The following is a 17,567-nucleotide window of genomic DNA, read 5'->3' as shown; positions in this document are numbered from 1 at the left end:
ATACCTTTTGGCAGGCGGAAGGACGACTTATATTCTTCCAACCTAGGAGCTAAGGCTCAGTGTAACTTGCGCTCGTGTAAGCTCGCTGTACAAAGAATGTCGATGTCTTTTTTTGTCTTTTGCTGGCACCAACAAGTCGAGTCTTTCACATGTACAACGCCATTGATAATGGTAACATAATTGGACACTAGCGCTGACAGGCAACACCAGGTGCATGGCGTCCCCAAACTAACGTTACTTCCTACAACACTCCACAGTCTTCACATCATGTACATGTACATGTAGTTGCCCATGCCAAGCCAGTCAGTAAACCTGACTTTGCTGCAATTCAGGGATACTTCAAGATGGTGCTGTAGCCACGGCCCTTGAGAACTAACAGTTATGTAAATAGAGTTATCGCTGGAATGGTTCACGGGCACGATCGTAGGGCTATTGAGCTTGTGGCCATACTACATCTGTGACTGGTGTTGACTCAAAACAGCTTGTTTTCAGTAATTTGCTGGCGAGCTCCGCCCATTTCCACCTTATTACTCGCCCTGTTCGCTTGTTCATTTCGCTTTGGTTTATTATTATTGATTGGCAGAGGCGATACAGCCAGAATTCATTACGCAACAGAAACATGGCAAATCGTATTATGGATATTCTATGCCCCCACACGTGGCTTGAACCATCTTCTAGATTCATGTTCGCAGCGTTTAACATGCCAGAAAGTACCGCTTGGTGTCGGTCGCATCCCCGCGGGGATACACACGACCATACAATACACTGCCTGACAGTAGTGATGCACTGGAGCATGGTCCATGAGCTACTGAGAGGTCGTCCATGCCATAGACTGGGGACCCTGTGTTGTACTGCTTGTACGCGGCAAAGTTGCTGGCAGTGTTGCATCATTGCATCATACACTCGATTGCATGTTATCACCTCCAAGTCGATGATGCACTGATTTGCTGATTTGACCGGTTTAGCAGGCCGCAGTCCTGTTACAGTATCCCTTGCTGATGCCTTTCAAAGCTGAACGATGATAGTGATACAGCCGCTGCTTGAACAAACACACTGGTTTGCAAGCCAAACTGAAGCACATTCCCATTCCCTCTGTCAGTCATATGTATCAAAGGAGGCGAAACCGCCTGTTAGTTGTGGTGCCACGTTTAAAAATCAACTTCAACAGCAACTATAGTAGAGGATAGGTTTTCAGTCGACTATGCCCAAATTTGAAAGCTGTCGGTGTTCATCCACATGCGACACAATGACCCCATCGACTTCATCGTATCGTGCATGAAGGAGCTCCATCATGATAATGGAGGTGGAGCCACCATCGCAGTCCCTAGCCGGCGAAGCCGTTCGCCATCGGTCAGCCAACACTGATCCTGATTCCCGTGCCGACCTGCCGGAGAAGGGATTCTGGACCGATAGCCGCAACGCATTCTTCGAAACAAGGGTGTTTTATCCCCACGCGTCAAGCTATCGTGCCAAGTCCCTCCCCTCCCTCTACTCCCTCCCTCTTTGAAGACGAGAAGAAACGTGCTTATGGTGAACGTGTCAACGAAGTCGAGCATGGCTCCTTCACACCGTTAGTGTTCTCCTCCTGTGGTGGCATGGGCCCAGAAGCAGCCGTGGTCATCAAGATAAGAGGTTGGGCACGGCTTGGCCACCAAACGCAACGCTACCTACATGTATAGGCGGGTTGTAGCTTGGCTGCGGTGCTGCTGCTTGGCATTTACTCTTGCCAAGTCTGCCATCCGTTGTGTCCGAGGATCACGCTCTGTTCGCCGTCGTCACTTCGTCCTGGCGCCGGTCGACCTCGTCCAGGCTAAGGCTCGTCTGGCTCGACATTAGACTGTTTTCACAGCCATTTATCTCATTTTCTTCCTGTTGTATTATTACTATCCGGCGTGTATTTACCGCCATATTGCCTGGTGCGTGTTTACCACAGCAACATAATCATTAGAACATCCGATGAGAACCCGCATGCATGCGTACTCGTGTAAAATAGCCGTCAGTCCCGAGTATAGCACTAGTACCACCCTAGGTAGCTGGGCATCTGCTAGAGACTCTGAGCCGAGAGCATCCATCTTTAACCGACCACGCATTGTGCATAACTAATGATGGCACTACAGTCATTAATTTTTATGTACATAGTCCTATGGCACTAGGAACTCAGATGGCGAGCCAAGGAAAAATACTTGTAGTAACATGGAAAATGTGGGAAAAAGTTCGATCGAGTCCACCAATTAAACCAGATTTTGAACCGTCAGACGTGCACAATCTAGCACAACACTGACAAGGAGTACTGAGGCATTCCACGGCATGAAAGTCAGCTTGAACACTGCTCGATAGCGCTAACAAACGGCCTTCCAACTTGGAAGGTTCATGGATATTAGTGGTAGTTTCAAAGAGGGTAAGGCAAGCGCCATCGAGCCGAGCACAAGCTACATTCCAAGGCTTCATGGAGTGTTTTCCTGGAACGATAACGGGACGGCAAGACCAGACAGAACGGTCAAGCCACAATTCGACAATGGAAAGCAACAACCACTCAGCTTGGGAGGCTGAATATTATCAGAGATGAAAATATGAAGGGGAATCTTCGCGAGGACGAATTGTAGCAAACCGAACGCCGATACCCTACTGTACTGTACTGTACTTAGTTGATGACAATGATGGATTACTAAATGCAAAACATGTATAGTATCACACAACGATAGCAGTTAGTTTGTCCAAAATTGCGTCCTTCTGTTTTACATGAACGCCCTACACCCACCATCCTCAAATCCGCTTTTGTAGAACAATTTTGGAAGGTTCCCAATTATTCATACATACAGTCATTTATACGTCACCTATACGTCACCTATACGTCACCTATACGTCATCCACCCCAGTCTTCCTGTCTTAATCCATGATTTCATTGGCTGACCAGCCGAGTTCAATTCTGATTTTGCCGGTTAGGATATTTGGCGGCATTGACGACTCTCGACACCATTTGTACCAATGATGAGTGTGATGGAAAGAGCTGATACGACAATAGTGGGATACTCATAGAAACAGGCTCTATCAGCTGCGGGACAGGCACCATTTTCCTTCGAAGTATCGACCCATCACGAACTCAAAAGCCCATCATTGTTTCTATTAATAACCCTATTGCATTCGTCTAAGCACCGTAGTATGCTTAGTGGTTTTCCCTGTCTGTATACTTTTTTAATATTAAGCAGCTGATCATCACGGTCTAAAACCAGACTAGCAAGTGGGGGCACTGGGGTTGGTGTTTCCAACTGGATCGGGCTGAGATGCGTGAACTTACGACGGGCGACACGCGCAATTGGCGTGAGGCTCGCCACTACGCGAGCTGCGGCTGGATCGGGTGTGGCAAATACACGTTGGAAGTGTGATGCAGTGTGACAAAGTCAACACTCCATTTCGGCTCAAGAGCGCGGAGAGTTGGGCGGGCTAGTTAGGGTAACTGTCAGCACTGAAGCCTGAAGTCAGTGGTGCAGCGCTGGGACATGGCCAGAATGTGAGTTGTGTCGGGCTGGCAAGGACCGAATGGTGTTTTGGCGATATGACCGATCGTGCAAAGCTGATTGACGTGCCTACACTGCTCGCATAACTAACTTTGTAACTAACTTGCCAAAGAAGGATGACGTAGACACATACAGATGTGACACGCGTGTTACGATGCTACAAATCATACATGTACATGTGTGGCATTGAGCTGCCAGAAAGGCGGTGGAAACCATCTACAATGTACACGAAGACAATACAAAGCATGTCGATCTAGGCTATCATGCGGCCAAAACTGAGAAAGCACCGGTTTGTCACGCATGTGTACATCGCAGGCTTCTGTATGTTGTACATGTATGTACATACATGATTGCACAATTCATAGTTTTGTGTATGGGTGAGGCAGAGGTTACTAGGAGAAACGACTTTCTCTTAGTGGTTCAGTGGCAAAACATGCAACGCTCAGACATCCGTCTGTCTCTCACGGCGCATCATGGCATGTACATGTAGCTATTAAAAAAGGCAGGGGCAGTAGGGGGGGGGGCAGTAGGGGGGGGGGGGGGGGGGGGAGCAGGGTGTACGACAAGCAATGCTGCCTCTTCTTCTTGATCAAGCAGTCATGCAGTGTAGAGCAAGGAAAGCGAATTACAAGTCACATGTACATGTACATGCACATGTAGATGAAGTCAGTTTATCCAAGTGGGACTCAGATCAAAAACCGTGTGTGCCTTAAACTCCCTTTCTAAAAAAGAACTCGTGGTTGATCAGCTGCACACCTCAGAATTAGTCGATGTAAATGTACATCGACTTGTGTATATCACCAAACTATGCTATATAAGGGCCCAGTCCCACTGAACATAATAATAAGTTGCCTGATGATTGCATTGAGCAAGAAACTCTGAGTTGCGACAAATCTGTAAACCTCCGTTGTGCTTTTTGTGTGTATACAATGTACAATGTACAGTGTACAGTGTACAGTGTACAGTGTATAGTGTATATGTGTCTGGCTCGAAAGAACAAGTATGGGTAGAACTCAGGGCCACGTGACATGCCACACATGGCACTAGTAACAAATGCAATCTAAACGCACTCATACTTTCCCAAATTTTGCACATGTACACGTACATGTACATCTACGTTAGGCCTTGACAGATTATGCTAATATTTTCGTGAAATTATGCTTTTCGCATTGCTGAAAAAATTGCAGAATTATGCTATTTTTATGCTAAAAGTTATCATATTATGCCGCATTATGCTCACATATGCTGCTAATATTATGATGGTTCTGTGCAAAATAACAGGGGATTTTTTTGTAGAGGGCGTTGTACCGTACATGTGGTAGCAAAAGTTCAACGGGGTCAACGCACCGTCCGACCTAGCTACGACCTTCACCAAGAGTACATAAACCGGTTTATGTACTCTTGCCTTCACTGATTGTAGTGGACTGGACATGTTATCAAGGGAGTCGTAAACCTACGACTTCCTGGTGCATCTACCGGTACTTGTACTTGCAGAACATTGTACAATTGTATGGAATTTGATGCGAACAGGCGGATTATTCCAATTTATGCGATTTGTATGCAATTTGCCTCCAATTATGCGATTATTCGATTTTGGTAGGAATTATGCGAAAAATTATGCTAGCATAATCCGTCAAGGCCTAATCTACGTAAGCACATTATAATAGGCATGGGCGGGTAATGCTAGTTATTTGCTGCGATAATGCTAAAGGCGATGCTCACAATATGAGGATATAATGCCACTTATAATGCTCACACTACTCCACAATGCCAGTTTGAAAGTTGGAAAAGTCGATTTAGGAAGGTCGTCTTGGATCAAGGCCAAAGCGTAGAAGAAAGAAAAAAATTAAACAGCAGTGAGGAAGCTTCCACTGACAATCCACTAAGAAGGTTGGTTTGCAACGTCAAGTCTCCGGACGAAGCCGGACGGGTTCAGATGCACGATTTTCGGAACTGGACCTAGCCAGCTTCATGCATGACACCGTTGTCGACCGGCTATTATGCTTGTAATGCCAATTTTGCATGCGAAATGGTGTTATAATGCCAGCCATAATGCATTACCCGCCCATGCCTACATTATAAGCCGATTCTGTGGTTGGGCTTCTAAACACAATTGGTCGATGGTGGCGAAGATGTCCGAACCCTTTAGTCAATACTTTTGCTGTCAAAATTGCAAGCAATACAACATGTCATGTCGGTTAAGTCCTAGACCGAGTTCACAGAAGATTGTGTTCAGCAGTTGTGTTTGTGCCAGCTTGTGCCAGCTTGCCTGCGTTCCTAAAGAAACCGCCTTGCTAGCGCCATGGCTGAGCTAGCTAGCTCGCTGCTGTTTGGAAATTTGCCTACCCTTCAGTCTCACGTACATGTACATGTACATGACCACTGGAAGCAGTTTTTGATTGGTACGGCTATACGATAGCCTTTCATACTGTGTGTAAGATATGCCAGACACAGATGAACTCCTCAGCAGTAGACATGACGGTGTTGGTGGCCTAAAAAAGGTTGGTCCGGTTACGACCTGATCAGCCGGACCAGTTTCGGCAGGCCAAATGTACACCAGGCAACAGTCGAGCTGCTCAAAGACGCAAGAAACGTGTCCGAGTGTTGGAGTTCCTCCAGTAGTATCAAGTGTAAAAAAATAAAATAAAAAAGCTCCCTGGGAAGCTTACTCCACATGTCCCCGTGGGGAGCTTATTCCAGTGTACGAAGGAGATAGCTTATTCCAGTGTACGAAGGAGATAGCTTATTCCAGTGTACGAAGGAGATAGCTTATTCCAGTGTACGAAGGAGATAGCTTATTCCAGTGTACGAAGGAGATAGCTTATTCCAGTGTACGAAGGAGATATGTTCATCGACCACGCAGCCCGTGTGTGAGGGAGGCATACGCCGCACGAGGTTTGGTAGTGGCAATCTCGGACAGTCGCATAAGCTCTTGCTGCCAGTCTTGAACTTTCCCAGCTGTATAGCCAGCGATGAAATCAGGTGTCCCTATAGCGGCACCCAGGTAGCGTGCTCCATCCGTGACCACGTCAACGCCAGTTCCTGCAAAGACACTGTGGGCCAGGTTGAGCAGATCCAGCTTGACGAGGAGGAGAGTCTTCGAGGCGTTGACATGGTAACCGTAGGGTCTCCCAGTCTCGTCCACATCATCCCACCAACGTCGAAAGGCCTGTAGCTTGCCTGCACCACTTGAATCATCTACATGTACATACCACCATTGACGGATGTTGGTGTGGGTAGTGCGGAGGTGACTGGTAATGTAGCGAGGGCATAGAAAACCATCGACAGAGGGCCGCCTTGTGTGGTACCCTCTGCAGAGGAAAGCTCGCCGCCACCAGAAACGAAGAGGCAGGCATCATCTTGGTAGCAGTTCAGCAGTGTGGTAGCCAGGGAAAGGACACAAGTGGTTAAGAGCTGCTTGGCAGTTCAGGCAATTGAAGGCATTCTTCGCGTCAACTAGTAGGACTCCTTCAGTTGTGGGGTCCTCATACAAGCGCTTCATGGCGTGGACCGCTGCTTCTATCCCAGCTGGCAATCCGGACAACACTTCTGCAGAAAACCACTGGCCTCCATTACATCTTCTGATGTTACTCGGAGGATGGATTTGGCTAGAATGCTATGGAGGACCTCAGACACCTCAATGGGCCTGACACCTGGGTTCTTGTCCATCGCAATTAGACGACAGGCGGTGAAGGGGGTGAGAGAGTCTGGCGGCAAGGTTTGTGTTGCTAACGAGTGGCCAAAGGACGCCATCGCCGAACAAAGGTTGTTGGAGGCACCTTTGTATGCCGAGCACATACGTCGCCATGCTGACGAGTCGAGACCAGAGGGACCTGCCGAGCACGTTGCCTGCATGGCCACGGTTTTGACCAGGTCGGCGGTCAGGGAATCAAATCGTAAGCGTAAACCAACCATACCACATACATGTACATGTACATGATAATGTACTTGAGGAGCTCAACACAGATTTCACGGTTCTATTGAGGCCCAGTCAGAATGAGTTTTCCACATACATGTACGCAACACGCAGCCATAGTGGCATAGTGACATGAGTGAAGGTCATGGTGATAAACAGAGGGTACCAAGTTCAGGTCATGATCTGAAGCAGAACTTGAAGAGCTGTTGAACTACAGTTCTGGTAAATGAAATCCAATCGGCCGGTGCACCCCAGAAGCGCCACAAACTGATTAAAAAAGGGGAGCTATTTGTCTGTCTGCTCTACGCTCCGATCTTGAGCACGTTGTCTGCATCATGCAACATTCAATGTATGAGAGTGATCGAGATTAATAGTGATTTACCCATCTCCTCGCTCACTCGAGATCCTTAAATGCAGTGTGCGTCTCATGGATACACACTAATCACCCAAACGGTCCTGATGGCCTAATTAGACCCGCGGCGGGAAGGCTGCCTATTGGCCACGGCCTGGGCAACTGTCACGTGTCATGTAAGAACAATTTATATTCCACCAAATGTTGGTCCTGGCCCATAATCACGGTGAATACACTGAGTACAATCATTGCAGTTGAGGAGTGAAGTTTAAAACCTGTTTGGGCTGTTTCCATGGTGCCACTATGGCAACTAATGGCGCAGCCACAGCAGCGTGGGTAACTGGTTGCACTGTGCGCAGCTATAACAATGTCAGGGATGCTCGTCGAGTCTACTGCGACCGGGTCTTGCAAAGATGGTTGTTCATCTACGTACAGTACCCCAACCGTTGAAACAGTCACCCGTTCAGCGTGATGACATCCCCGCTTCCCGCAGGCGATCGTTGTGTTGTTGCTCCGATCATTTCCGGATTTTCCACATCGGCTGTAGAAGCAGAAGGCCAGACATGTGCGCAGCGCACCCACATATGCACATGCATGCACCCACACATGACCATAGACACATACTCACGCATGCCCGTGCACTCGGGCTTGTACCAAACGCATGTGCAACTTTGGTGTTCTTTTGCTAATGTTCTTGTCCATTTCATTACACTGGCGGTTTCAGGATCAGAATCGAAGTTCTTCTTGCCCGTTCTGTGGAGTAGTGATAGTTTACGGTAAACTTTAAGCTCCGTTTTTCTTTGTCTTCTTTGTTTTTATGCTGGATGACGTGAATCTACCAGCATTAAAAAATAGTGCCCTCTCTTGAATAGTGCCTCGTCTGTGTTGGACATTGAAAAAATAGTGCACCAGGGGCACTAGTCGCGTGAGTACGGTAATCATAAACATACATGTACATGCACGTGCACACACACACACACACACACACACACACACACACACACACCCAGTGACACATGGATAGGTGTGTACACACACCATTCAGTCCTTTTCACTTTCTACCGTTATCCCTTTATCCAACTGTTCTTTTGGCAAATTTAAGCAACTATCCACCGAAAAATTTCCCAAACCTGCCAGGGGTTGGTTAGTTCTCCTAGCTTCGTGTACAACATCGTGTACACAGGAGATGAAGAATGGAATGCCGTACAACTCAGCATGCTCCCATCTGCACCATATATGTGCCAATAGAGTCAGCCAAGACAGCCATAACAATTCGATCCACATCATTAAATTTTAGCATGCAGCACACAAGACATTTGCATTTATCAATTCAAAAAACAACTGAATGAAACATTTGCCTGTCCGCTGCTGAAGTACAGTCTACATGCAAATAGCCCTTGGCGGATAATGCCGGCAGAACAATTGGCAGGATATGTTACTTCTTCTGGTGTGTTTCATGTATGAGAAGGATTTGCTCCCCACACTGGAGCTTGCAGTGTGTATTGAGCAGGGAGCGGTGCTTTCTTGCAGGTTTGCGGAGTGGAAGGTTCAATGGACTTCTCGTGTGCTCTGGATGGCAGTCGTGAGTCAGTCAAGTGTCAAGTCAAGTCGACGGAAAAACACGAGCACCAGTGTGGGGAGCAAATCCTTTCCAAGCAAATCAACGCCGAAGTCGCTACCACTAATTTGTACTGTTTCATGTATATTCGGTACGAGGATAAAGAAATGGAGCTCAGCAGAATTCAAGAAAGTGCCCACCAATTTCACTGTTTTGGATCAGAATCTGCCAATTTTTTAAAGTTAAAGCAATATCGGCAAAAGGTTATGTGCAAAGGGCTTTTCTCCATCCCTCTGTCCATCTGGTCATTCCTCCGCTCACCTGGTCAGCCATCTAGCTGTCCCACTATCTACATTTTTTTTGTAATGTGTTACATGAGGTGGCTCGGTTCTTTGTCTAGCCGCGAAACCTTGTGGAGTACCGTAATGTATTGCATTAAAGCCTGTTTTGAATAGAAGCCTGATAATCAAGATCCACTGTCGGCACATAAGCCTGGTTTTAGTCTTGACATACATAGAAGTACCTGTCTTGTATAGAAGCCTGTTTCATATAGAAGCCTGCAAAATTTCCCCCAAAAGGTCATACCGTATGTCCGTACCTTTAAAGCCATGGCGGTATATTCGATTATAAAGCCAGTCTCAGTTATAAAGCCATGGGCTTCATAAATGAAATGACATTTGAAGTATGTTTTGTAAAAAAGGAATAAGTACTATGCTAACAAACTTACAGCCCAGCAGGAAGGGTGAACAAGTGGATGTAGATTGAAATTTCTGTGTGGACTTTGACTTCTATGGCATGCCGTAGTGGGTGAGTCATTTTGCATCTAAAATATCTAGGAAAGCAGCGGTGTTTCAAATATAAGGCCATGGCTTTAAAGGCGCTGACATACGGTATAAGCCGCGGCTTTTATACACGACTTTACGGGTATGCACTACACTTTGTACAAACCGGCAAGGGATTTTTTTTCTCCAGCACGGTTGCCAGTTGACACTCTTTAACTCACAGTTAAAAGTTACTACTACTGTTTTCACTGCTTACCTTCTGGTGTGTGCAGGGAAGGCAGCTGTTGGATACTGGTTGTCGGGACCTCTGCACTTGCCGTGGTATAATGGGGAGAGATTATCGCCAACTTAGGACTTAACGCTTCATTGCAAAAGCGCCGATTGTTACAGCAGAGCGTATTTGAATCTTTTCGTGATCCTGCTGCGCACTCGCTGTAATTCAGTGTACAGAAGCGAATCGTCAGCGGGGGTAGGTTGATAGCGAAATTGACGGCGACGGCGAAGGGGTGGGCCTGGGCTTTGGTGGCGCACCAGCCGTAATGCACCACACAATGCGCCTTCCGCCGCTTGCCCCTGTCACTCCTACAACGCCATATCCCTTGGCAGTCACATCTTAGCTTGCCGTCCGATCTCAGTGGCACGTCGACAACCTTGGAAGCTGACAATGTGTCTGGTGTATCAGTCCTTACTGGCGGCGTATTATTCACGTCTGAAAAAAAAATAGGGCAAAGGAAGAACATTGCTATGCTCAGACACTTCTCAATACCCACTCACACAGTGCTCTCTACCCAGACAAATGAGTTGCCCAATATAGAATAGCACGTCCAACTCCAGATGCACACCAAAGCAATCTTAGGGCAACAATTCAGGCAAATTTTTGAAAGAATGTAACCCCCAACGCAGTAGTTTTCCACTGCTCAAAACAGCGTTCAATTATGTTACCGAGTGTTTTCTGACTCCTGAACCCAAGTATGAATGTTACCGTCTATGGTAAAGGAAATAGATTGCAGCACTATTTGTAAAAGTCATCGCAGTGCCATAAGTAGTGGCAGCCTAAGTGCCTATTCGTCCTTTTTAGAAGCTTGACATTTTAAAAGTGCATTGGTTTCAGGATGCATTGTCTGCTCCCCCCCCGGGCAGACCATAGGACCCGTTCAGATCACCTGGAAGCCCCCTATTTCCTCTTTCTCTTTCTCATGTTTCTAGGCAAAAACCGAAAAATCCTTCTCTTGTCACAGCTGAGGAAACACCTAGAGCGTGTTTACAAGTTTTGCATCTAGTGTGCTGAAGGAGCTCAAATGCCACTGGCGAAGGGGAAGGGGATGGGCGGAAACCCACTGAGCAGCAACACATCAGCCTTGGTGCACTGTTTCATTTTGTACAAATATGCAGTCGACTGCTGACAAAACGAACACCATTGTGCATGAGATATTCACTGGTTGAGGGAATGCAAACGAAACGAGAAAAGTCTGAAGAAAAATGACTGTCACCGCCAGGACTCGAACCAGGGAATTTCCCTTGAAGCCCTGACCACTGAGCGATGGTGTACACGTGGCTGTCATCCAAACAGAGACCGTTCAACATTTCCCTCGGTCTTTGGAACTCGCGCTTCTTGTGATACTACACAGGCTGGTGGGGCTCTGCCCTCACTCTACATGTACAGTGCTCATAGCGCAGGAGAATTATTTCTTCATACAGTGTACCAAGCCCGAAGTTCTTTAAAACAGAAATGCACTCACATTACACAAGCAGCCAGTCGTGGCTGACATGTGATCCATGACTGTATGAGTGCACTTGGTTTAGATGCGGCCCTACAAGATTTTGTTCATTATCAACGGAAATGGTTCGCTACAAAGGGGTATTTTGGGTGGGTTCAAATAGTGACATAGACAACGGTGCGCTATATCAGGAAATTCGCTATATGGGAGTTCGTTATAAGTAGAGTTGGCTGTATTATGTATTGTCGGTAGCTCTTTTAGAGGACGATGGCTGGCCGGTCCAATTTCGTTGGAGCTCGCGTGTCCTGCCAACGGACTGACACTTGAATGACTTACGAATTTGTGCTCCGATTGTATGGAGCAGGGAGCTTGTGTTTTCTTGCAGGTTTGCCGAGTGGACAGTCCGGCATTTGTCTTGTAAGCTCCAGACGGCAGTTATGAGTCAGTCAAGTGTCTTGAAGTCTGTCGGCAAGAAGCGGGAGCTCCAACCTTTCTCAGGAGAAACTTCTACCGCCGATGTCGCAACGTCTCAGTTTGTCACTCCCTTAGGCCGCGGTCACACATGCACTTGTTTTGGCAGCGCCGCTTTGGCGAAAGTTTGGATTGCGCTACGCCAAAAAAACGAGGGAAACCTCCTCTTATGCGGATCCACTTTGGCGGAACCTGCATGGTGATGGCTCTGGTGTGCCACTGTGTGGTTTGGTTGTCGTTTGGTATTTTTTCATCGTTCTCTTCTTTGCCAAGGCCCTGTACGTTCTGGAAATCTGAGCAAGCGGTACAGCATCGTTATGTGTGGGTAGTTGGTGAGGAAATCCGTCTCCCAAATCCTTGGCCCTAATCACGGACCAGAAGGGACGACGTTTCTGTTCTCTCTGCAGCAATACACCCGCCACACCAGAGTATGCAACACTAGGAATGCAACCCGGCAGTAAAAGAATACTCTACAACTCCCTCACTGCAACTACAGGCATCCACACTGGGTTCGATGATGGAGAAGGCAATGAAACCCTGCTACACACCCGTTTGATATCGATGTAAAATACACTAAAAGTCGAACACACCCGTACTGGGCGGCAGTGAATATGCCCCACATCCATGAGGGTGATGGACAGGAGACAAGAGACATTAAGCGCCTTACAGCAGCAGCCTGTCGGCAATCAAGATACATGATAGGTCTGCAAGTGAAGGTCGCTTCAACTCGGACAGAATCTACTAACATTTCGAAATATATGTGGGTATATATGTACGTGTTCTTCCATTCCCTTTGCTAAAGCGGAACGTGGAGGAACACAGTATGTGTGACCGCTGCATTGTGTGTTCCGCAAAAGCGGCTGCGTTAGTTACGCTTTTCACCTCAGCAAAAGCGGCGCAAACTGTTCATGTGTGACCGCGGTCTAACCTGAATCTCAAACACACTCTTTTTTTGACAGCGCACGTGAACACGGATACTGAGATTTCCATTTTCATTATTGTATTCGTGCGGCAAAGCCTTACCATCGTTTGAAGCCACGCTTGTCACCAAACAGGCCACTGCAAGCAGCACCAGAGGAGGCAACGGGCGCATTGCCGGACCAGGCGCTAACGTCCCTAGCGAACCTGCTTGCCGGAGCGGAGAAAGACGTTTCCTTCGTTACGACCTTGTTTCACTGCCCGAACTTCAGTCAAGCTGCCTTTGGAGAGGGGAATCGAAGACCGAACTATGAGTGATGTGAATATTGTAGATATCATGGCGCGGCTACCTCAATCCTACTAACAACTTCTTTCGGGTCACTCGAGTGCATTGTTGGCTCTTCAAATCTCAACCATATTCTGTCAAAATGAAAGTGAGCAGCACTGCGGTGTCTCCGTGTACACCAAATCTTTCTTCTGTACATTTGTGTTGACAATATTTCGTAGCTGGCCGAAAATCTTCGCTGCACTGTCCCGGACCGGCGTGAGATTTCGTTGGTTCAAGTTCCGTTCGAACCGTGTTCTTTGCTTGTAGATCTACGACTACAGTCAGACAGCACTGCTCAATGGACTCAAGTCACGTCACTCAGGTACGCGCCGGGCGCTGCGCAGCCCTAGACCTGCGAACACCGGGCTGTGAAATGATGCAAGGCGCAAACTTGAGTGACGCGACTGGAGTTCATTGAGCAGTGCTGTACTCGTAGATCTACTACACATCTACATTGTAGTGCCTTACTAGTGGTGTCCCAATGTGCAATGGGTAGACCATGATCATTGGGACCTTGCATTCGCGAGCAATGCTCTAACCAACTGAGCTACAGTATGACTCTTGTCCACAGTGTCAGTGATAGTAAATCTATCCTTCTTCGATCAATCCACATCTGGCTTGCATCACACTGGCAACTCACACCAAACAAGACTCAAGAGGGCCCTCGGCCATTCGCTAGATATCATGGGGAGCGCATCAAACTATGTCCACTGCGAGCAAATACAAAATTGCAATTTCAAATTTGGACTTCACGGAGAATTTCAAAGTATTAGGAAATTAGAGGCCACATGCCACGTACTGCTCTTTTCTCTCCGAAACTCGACACTTGCAAGCCAGATATGAAAGAAGGATTATTTCATTGGACGGTGAAATAAAAAATAATACTTGAAGTAATAAAAAGGGTTGATAAGAAACGAGCAACAGGTGAGAAACTACTAGGCATTGGCGGATTATGCTCGAAAAGGTGGCAGAATCTGCTGGAAAAGCATTGAAATTGGCAGAACCATACAAACCTTATGGCGGGCAATTCCTCGAATTCTGCTCCATTATTTTCTTTATCCACATACATGTACCAAACATGCATGAAACTTACAAGAAAAAGTACCGAATTCTGCCAATTTTTCTGCCGGCATTATCCGCATATGCCTAGAAACTACGCACTTACGATCTTTGTAATCTTCGGCCGCTAGGACCACTAGCAAGAGTACAATCGTAAACGTACAAAATGTACTTTTCAATGTACTCTTGCTACTTCTACTGTATTGTATTCACTTCGTATTGGAGGTTAGACATGGGAAGGTTGCCATACTGGGGTGTGAGTAGGGTCCAGCGGATAATGCCGGCATTAAATTCGGCATTATACGACTATCCGAGCATTATGGAACATTAGAAAGGAACAAAACGAGCATTATGTGAGGTTTGAGCGGCATAACGAGTTTCATAGTGGATAATATCGGGAAATCCCAGGTTTTTGGCAACAATCGTCCACAATCATGATCATGAGATGTTGTCTGATGATTAGTTTTTGCCCTGAAACTCTGAGTAACAACGAAACAGACCTATTTTACTCCTTTTGTGTACCTCTTGCGTACTACGCTCCGCCCATTCCGGGCATTTGAGCACTATGCATTGTACCGGCGCATGACTTTGTGATTGTGTGGACACGTAACACCTTTAGCACTAACGCTACATAACTATTGCTACATAAAAACGTTATGATTGTATGTATGTATGTATATTTTTATTTGAATTCGCAAGTACACACGGGCTACAAGCCCAATTACATGGAAGCGAATGCCATAATGAGGACAATTAAGAAAAAAAAGGTGGAGGAAGGAGGAGGACGGTAGCAAAGCAACAGGGAGGACAATTCAGGACCAAAATCAACAATTGCACAAATGTGAGAGCACCTGAGACCGAGGGTACCTGTGGAGCGATAAAATGCCAAGCAAACAGAAGAAAGGAAATCACAAGCCAATACACGCTAAACTGCACTTGAGTTAGAATGAAGGGGAAAACCGGAGCTCAACAAAATTATACCGTGCAAAGTCATAATAAGAAGTCAACTGGATGAGAAGTAGCACAAGCAAACATTTCCTGACAACGAGAGGGGCTGTAACTACAGCCACAGCAGTAGCTGCTGTAGCAGCAGCAGCAGCAGCAGCAGCAGCAACAACAACAACAACAACAACAACAACAACAACAACAACAACAACAACAACAACAACAACAGCAACAACAGCAACAACAGCAACATTGTAGCGTTGTCCAAAAGAACTGCCTTTGCCGAGTCCAGCTCAGGAGGCTCAAAAATAACTAGAATTTCTCAAGGACTCAGTACCAAGTCGATTGCTCAGCAGCGCCTGTCTGACTTTCCTGATGAAGCACGCACAGTTAGTTTTTTTTTTTTTTTTTTTTTTTTTACTAAGGCCACAGCTTCCAATCATGACAAGCAAAGCAGCGGTGCAGCATCGCAGGCATGAATCGTGGACGTGGTGACGGGATCTGATGTGCTCCACCGACCTAGGGTCTCGGCTTCACTGCACAGCAAACGCGTCGAAAGAAAACGGGGGCTAATAATTATCGGGAGATGGGGGGGGGGAGAAGAAGGGAAGAAGAGAGAGAGAGAGAGAGAGAGAGAGAGAGAGAGAGAGAGAGAGAGAGAGAGAGAGAGAGAGAGAGAGAGAGAGAGATAGAGATAGAGAGAGAGAGAGATAGAGAGAGAGAGAGAGAGAGAGAGAGAGAGAGAGAGAGAGAGAGAGAGAGAGAGAGAGAGAGAGAGAGAGAGAGAGAGAGAGAGAGAGAGAGAGAGAGAGAGAGAGAGAGAGAGAGAGAGAGAGAGAGAGAGAGAGAGAGAGAGAGAGAGACAGAGAGAGAGAGAGAGAGAGAGAGAGAGAGAGAGAGATAGAGATAGAGAGAGAGAGAGAGAGAGAGAGCGAGAGAGAGAGAGAGAGAGAGAGAGAGCGAGAGAGAGAGAGAGAGAGAGCGAGAGAGAGAAAGAGAGAGAGAGAGAGATAGAGAGCTGGGAGATAGAAGAGCACAGTTCTCTTGGTGATGGGGACTGCGAAGGATAGCAGGTTCTGGGACATGTGCATGAGAATCAGAATATTGGTGATGATGGCAGCAGGGTTATAAGGTAAGCAGCTGAACACTAATAAGAACAGGGAAAGCGTTGGCGAGCAGATTCAAAGTGCATCAGTAGCAGAGAGCCAGTCCTGAGCAAGAAGGTGACGGTACACAAGGTGACGGTACACCTTTTTTCTTAAAGCTTTGCATGTGGGGCTGGGCGGGTGGGTGGTGGAACAGGTCTGGTGGCAGGGCATTCCATGTTGCAACGGTGCAAGCAGGGAATCCTTGGAGACAGCTATTCCGGGTGTTGGCAGGCAGGCCAGTTGTCATCTGGTATGGTTGGGAATCCTGCAGCTGGAGAGACTGACGGGTAGGTCTTGTCTCGGGGGCACGGTGAGTGGCTGGTTTAGGCAGCATCTGCTTCAGAGGGCTAGATGCATCTAGATAGCAGAGCTTGTAGGTATAGGCAAGTGCAGCTACCAGGCGACGGAGTGCCAGGCTAGGGAGCCAAGTACCTGCTCCGATGATGTGGAGGGCCCTTCGCTGGATCTGCTCCAGCTTCTTAAGATGGGACGAGGGTGAGCCCATCCACACTAAGGGGCAATACTCGAGTGTGGGTCGCACAAAGCCGTTGTACACGCGTTGGCGGCTCTCGGCGTCCAGAATGGGAGACGCTCGCTTCAGGAAGCCAATCCGCTGGTTAGCACGGGAAGCTAGGGAGCGGAGGTGGAAGGAGTAGCTCAGGGTGTCGTCAAAGGTGACTCCCAGGAGTTTCAGCCGTCTCTCTTCACTGACCGGTGTGCCATCAAATGTTGCTCGAGGGAGCTCCCAGGGCTGGCGATGGTGGCCTATAGACATAGCCTGCGTCTTGGAGGGCTCAAATTTGATCCTCCACTTATGTCCCCAACGGGAAAACGCATCAATGCCCTGCTGGAGGAGC

At 47.4% G+C, this 17,567-nt stretch overlaps 1 long non-coding RNA gene across 1 annotated transcript; it reads right to left on the bottom strand.

The window, feature by feature from the left end:
• Window positions 1-7,955: 7,955 nt before the first annotated feature.
• LOC135823297 (uncharacterized) lies at window positions 7,956-13,666 on the bottom strand. The gene is made up of 3 exons (XR_010554654.1): window positions 13,336-13,666; window positions 10,380-10,832; window positions 7,956-8,324 (listed from the first exon to the last, which is right to left on the bottom strand). It is a non-coding gene; the product is annotated as an uncharacterized LOC135823297 (long non-coding RNA).
• Between the last annotated feature and the right edge of the window lie 3,901 nt (window positions 13,667-17,567).

This window comes from Sycon ciliatum, chromosome 8 (genome assembly GCF_964019385.1).
Source record: "Sycon ciliatum chromosome 8, ocSycCili1.1, whole genome shotgun sequence".
Taxonomy (NCBI): Eukaryota; Metazoa; Porifera; class Calcarea; order Leucosolenida; family Sycettidae; genus Sycon; species Sycon ciliatum.
This window is presented reverse-complemented; position numbering and strand designations above follow the sequence as displayed.